The sequence below is a fragment of the Echinops telfairi genome, unplaced genomic scaffold, assembly GCF_000313985.2.
Source record: "Echinops telfairi isolate 266 unplaced genomic scaffold, ASM31398v2 ScPeMD7_70;HRSCAF=299, whole genome shotgun sequence".
NCBI classification, from domain to species: Eukaryota; Metazoa; Chordata; class Mammalia; order Afrosoricida; family Tenrecidae; genus Echinops; species Echinops telfairi.
The window spans coordinates 53,512,615-53,518,752 of record NW_022103968.1 but is presented as its reverse complement, the minus strand read 5'-3'; positions in this window follow the sequence as shown (position 1 = coordinate 53,518,752).

The following is a 6,138-nucleotide window of genomic DNA, read 5'->3' as shown; positions in this document are numbered from 1 at the left end:
TAGAGGTGCCCTTTTAAAGAAAAGGTTATATCACAAAATTGTACGTTTTCTAATTTTACCAAAATATATCACCCCATGGACACAATATTAGTGCCCCTGAGTGACGTCCCACTAAGTGAGGAATCCTGAAACGCAAGCTTCATTAACTTTATCATCAATTCACTTCCAATAAATTTTTTCTAAAAAACTGTGCTTGCAACCAGGATTTAAATGGGCACCTGAGATTTCAGGCATCCATCCCCTTTCTAGGACTGGCTCCTCTGGGCACCACCCCCACTTAGCTTTTAAGACCTGTTACAGTTCAGTTTTTTTTTACTAACTTAGATGGTCTTACCTCAATTGTGTCAAATCCTGGAAATTTATCTTTTTAAATAATCATTTGCAACAGACTCCCACAAGCAGGCATGTTCTTTCTTTAACAAAATATGGTTATTGGCTACAAAGAAATGGGATTGCGACACCACTGATTCCAAGGCAAACACTTTGGCCTCATTGTCTTGGGCTTGAACCTGACATTCCCAGCCATAGCACTACTGAAACTGATAGTCTAGCCATGTAGGGATTTTCCTGACTCCACGTCTGTCTCCCCGTGGCTGTTTATTTGTGTGGCTGTCTGCTTCAGTTTGAGACACTGACCTTAGAAGCTGCTTCCTCAGCCCAAGCTTGTAGCCAAAGAACTAAGAGTTTCCCTCTGGCTCTCCTCACAGCCAATTGGAAAGAAGAATTGGCTATTGATTCACACTGTTTAACTGGGTTCTGGGAGGGGGATGTGGAACGGGGAGATGTGTGTGTGTGTGTGTGTGAGAGAGAGAGAGAGAGAGAGAGAGAGAGAGAGAGAGATTCTTTTTGAATCAACGCCAAGCCAGCTGCGGCTCTCTGGACAGCTGAGTCATGCACTATCAGGCAGTTCAATTGAAAGACACACTGTGCATGCTAACATGAGAGTTCCGGCTGAAGGGGAGGAGAGTCAGTGAAAAGAGAGGAGGATACAAGACAGACAGACAGACAGACAGAAAGAAAGAAAACCCCACCATTTAATTTCTGATAGCACTGCCTTCTGAGACTCGCTGTGATGATAAGTGAGGGATAAGAAGTTAGTTTCCCTACAAATGAGACTTCCCCTACAAATACTCATGTGGTTAGTCAAAAGTCCCTCAGAGAAATCTGAGTACTGGTATTTTATTTTTTAATACATAAATTACAGTAATTGCTAGAAGATGCTGGCTGCTGGCTCCTTATTGGAACTGGCTAAAGGTTGCCTTAAAATGTCGGCCACCGAGTCACAAATTTATAATCAGCTGTATTGTGGCCGCATTTGGCAGCTCCGGGAGGCACAAGAAGGTCATTGCAGAAATAATTGGAGTGATGGTTATATGTCTAAATTTTGTCCAAAATGAAAACAACATTAATCTCCAAACTATGGCAAGGGAGGCCTGACCACCTAAGGAAGAGATTTCTGAACACAGTGGGCCACCACTGAAAGGAGGAGGGAATTCACTTCAGATGGGGTTCCCCGGCAACAGAACAACACATGCCCACTTGGAGCAGGTTGGCTTCTTGTAGTTATAAATGGTTTGTTGTATTTGCGAAGGAAGGAAAGCCTGCCTGTAACCTATTAACTGCCTGCTGTCACACATTAGCTCTGCTGTTGGGAAGAGGCTCTGTGTCCATATTGCCTACCTGAGATGGAAGTAGCCACCAAGTCTCTCTTTCTGATTCCATGTACAGAGTAGGGAGTTTCTTAGAAGGATGTCATAAGATGCCATAAAGATTTTCTACAAATCCATGCTATCGAAACATAGCTGACTCCAAGGCTGGACAGGGATCTCTTTTTATCCACCTCTTGTTACTTCTGGTCTCTTCCATTGAGCCAGCTCTTTCTTCCCTCCTAGACAAAGACTAAACATGTAAAAGAAGGGTGGTGGTGGTGGTGATGGTGGTGTGTGTGTGATGAAGAAAACCTCCTTTCTGGCATCGACCTGGCATCCTCTTGGGCCTTCTGCTGCCATCTCTCTGTTATCTTTCTACACTCTCCACATCAAGGTCTCCTGTTTCTATAGGCTGGTAGTTCTCCACAGTGAGTGCTCTTTAGAACCAGTTTGTTAAGATATATTTATTATTCACATTATGCACCTCATGCCAAAGATGAAGCAAGCAATGAGTGATTGTTAGCCTAGAGTTCATTGAATTGTGCAAGATTATTCACTGGAAATACCTTTTCCAATGATATAATGTTACCATTTACATCATACCTATACCTCACTGGATAGAATACACAGAAATCAAATTTACATCATAAACTTCTGTGGAAATATATGATGGTGAAACGCAATACCTTCAGTCAGAGCAAAGGCAGGGGCTAACTGAAAAATGGAACATTAATTACACTTATGCAAGTTCAAATGGAAGCTTAAGAAAACTGAAACAAATCCCCAAGAGTTAAAGCAAGACTTTGAGTACATCCCACCTGAGTTCAAAGACCATCTCAAGAACAGATTTGACATCCTGAGCACTAATAATTGAAGACCAGACAAGTTATGGAATGCTATGAAGACAGCACACATGGAAAAAGCAAAATGTCATTAAAAACACAAGAAAGGAAAAAACCAAAATGGACCAGAGAAGTTCTCTGAAGATCAGAAGATCAGAAAAGACTCTTGAATGCAGAGGGGCTAAAAAGGCTAAAGAGAAGATTCCAAAGGGTGGCTTGAGGAGACAAAATAAAGCAAGACAGTGAAATGTACAAAGACACAGAGTTAGAAACCCAAATGGGAAGAATGCACTTGGCAATGTTCAAAGGGAAAGGATTAGAGGAACAAAACCAAATGTAGAGGTTCAGGAAACACCCAATGAAGAGGGGGAGGAACACACATAGTCACTGTACCAAAAAGAGTTGATCAATGTTCAACATTTCACGAGGTAGAAAATGATCAAGAACCATTGGTACTAAAGAAAGAAGTCCCAACTGCACTGAAGATATTTGCAGATATTGTGGCTCCCACAATGGACAGATACGAATAGTGGTGTTTCAACAAGCTCATGCAATGCTGAGGTGCTCACTTGTTTATACCAAGGAATATGGAATAAAACCACCTGACCAATGGACTAGAAGAAAGCCATGTCCATGCCCATTTCAATGAATGATGGTCAGGTAGAATCCACAAATAACTGAACATAGCATTCATATCGTATGCAAATAAATTTATGCCGGAGATACTTTTTTAAATGATTGCAGCAGTACATTGGCATGGAGCTGCCTGAAATTCAAGCTGGATTTAGAAGAGGAAACAAAACAAATGCTATTATCACTAACTTCAAATGGATTTTGACTGAAAGTGGAGCATATCTTAAAGATATTTAGCTTTGTTTTATTGATTATGCAAAGGCACTTGCGTGTGTGAATCATAACAAATTATGAATATATTGCAAAGAAGGGGAATTCCAAAACACTTAACTGCATTCATGTGAATGTGAGGGAATCATTTGAACAAAATACGGGATTACTGCAGGACTTAAAATCAGGAAAGGTGTGCATCAGACCTGCCGTAGGACCCCATATTTCTTCAATCTGTATGCTGAGCAAATAATCTGAGAAGCTAGACTGTATGCAGAAGCTTCAGGATTGGAGGACAACCCTTAGCATCTTGCAGGATGCAGATGACACAATCTTGCTTGCTGAGAAATGAAGAGGACTTGAAACATTTAGGGATGAAGATAAAAAAGAACAGCCTTCAGTATGGATATGTAAAGAAAACAAAAATCATCACAACTGGAGCAATCAGCAATAGCCTGATAAACAGAGCAAAGATTGAACTTGTTAAGGATTTTATTTCACTCAGAGTCACAACAATGGCCGCAGTCCAGAAATGAAATGGCATTTTCCATTGGGCACGCGTATTCCAAAAGATCCTGGAACGTGTTGAAAAGCAAAGATATTGAGGCCTGAGGTATGCTTGGTCCAATCCATGGACTTTTCAATTGCCTCACATACCTGCCGAAACTCAGCAATGAATAAAGGAGATCAAAGAATAATCGATACATGTAGATTATGATCTTGACAAAGACTATTGGATAGGCCTTGGGTTGCCAGGAGAAAGAACAAGATTATTTTGAAAATTTCAAAGTCTTGAAAATCCTGGCAGGACCATGGTCATTGGGCCTGATAGTGGACACTCCTGTGGCTACTCAGAAACACTTTACTACATTGGATTTACATCATGCTGCCCTCCCCCAAACAAGAATGAATGAATCTAATTTGGAAGAAGTATAATCCAAACTTTCCTTAGAAGTACAGATGGTGAAACTTTGTCTCATGCAATTTGGACATGTGAGGAGGAGAGAAGAGTCCTTTAAAAAGAACATCTCACTGGGTAAAACAGAAGCCTCTTAATAAGAAGGATTGACACAGCGACTGCAACATGGGCTTAAATGAGCGACAATTGTGATGATGGAACATTATTGGGCAGCGTTTCATTTTTTGTGCATAATGTCACCATCGGTCTGAATTGATTTAACAGGCCTATCACCAACATGATGGCATCTTTCCCACTTTGTTTCCTTGCAAAGAAGCTGCAGAATGAGTAGATTTTCTGGTCTAGACTCTGCCTGAGTAGCCCTGAACAAATAGCTTATCCTTTTTGAGCTCTGTTTATTCTCTCAACAATAATAATGCTATCAGGGATAGAATAATATCTATCACCATACAAGGAAACCCAGTCAACGCAATTATTATTCAGATTTATGCACCAACCACTAAAGCTAATGATGAAGAATCGAATAATTCTACCAAGGTCTTCCATATGAAATTCATCAAACGTGCATCAAGATGCACTTATAAGTATTGGTGATTTGAAGGCAAAAGTTGGAAACAAAGAGAAATGAATGAGTTGGAAGATATGGCCTTTGTCATAGAAATGCAGCTGGAGAACATGTGACAGAAGTTTGCAGAACAAACAACTTCTTCACTGAGAATATCTTTTTTCAACAACACAAATGGCAATTATGCATGTGTACTCTTCTTCAGCTAGAGGACACAGGTTGCTATGAGTTGGATAAATCGTGGGGAAGAGGTGATGGAGAAGCTAAAAATCAGCAGCTAAAACCAGGCCCGCAAACCACTGCAGGGCAGACCATCAATTGCTCCTATATACGTTCAGCTTGAAGCTGGAGAAAATTAAAACAAGTGTAAGAGAGCCAAAATACAGCCTTGAATCGATCCCACTTGAATCTCAAGAACAGATTTCAACGAACTGAACACTAATGTCAGAAGACCCGATGAGCTGAGGGAGGAGAAGGACAGCCTGTCTGAAGAAAGCAGCTGTGCAGATGGTGCAGTGTTCTGTTCCATTGTCTGCAGGTCTCTGTGAGTTGGAACCAACCTGATGGCACCTAATAACAACAACAAGAATAAGTCTTAAGCTATGATTCTCTAAGGTGGCTTTCACTTATAGGCTATGATGATTATAGAATCCAACGGCTATTTATCAGTCCTTGGTACCTATTACTTACCAGCCTGGTCATCGTGGGTGATCCCTTTATCTTCTCCAATCTTCTCAGATGCCTCATGTGTGGAAATTGGACTAATGTATTGGACCAGGTTATCCACAGCCGTTCTACTAAGCACTCTCAGTGTAGGAGATGGTGCTCCTGGAAGGAGAACACCAAAGGAAAGTCTAGTGAAGGGCTTGAGGTGTCCTTTAGTAAGGTCCTGGGTGGATACTTTTCAAAGGCAGAAATATCAAAGTCATTGGTCCATGAAGCTTTTGTTTTCTTGTAAACATCCCATAGAACTACATTCTGTTTTTAATTCCCAGACCTCTTTCACTTACGTACTACTATTTTGTGGTCAAAGCATTAGTCTGCTAAATAAATGAGGGAACATCGTGGTTGTTAAGTTGACATGTAACGTAGGTGATTGAGCCAATGTTCTATCTGTCACGCCCCCTCCAAGTTGGCTGCTAGACAAGGATGTGTACAATCTGACTTTAGCATCTTCTGGGGCTTTCCAACATTTGAAGACACATTTTTACAAATGAAAAAGCAGAGTCACTCTTGTTCCAGTCTAAAATGATTCTCTGCACTCTGACCCCTGTGAGGTAAGTCATAGTGAAACAGAAGTGAACAGAACGTCCTCACTTC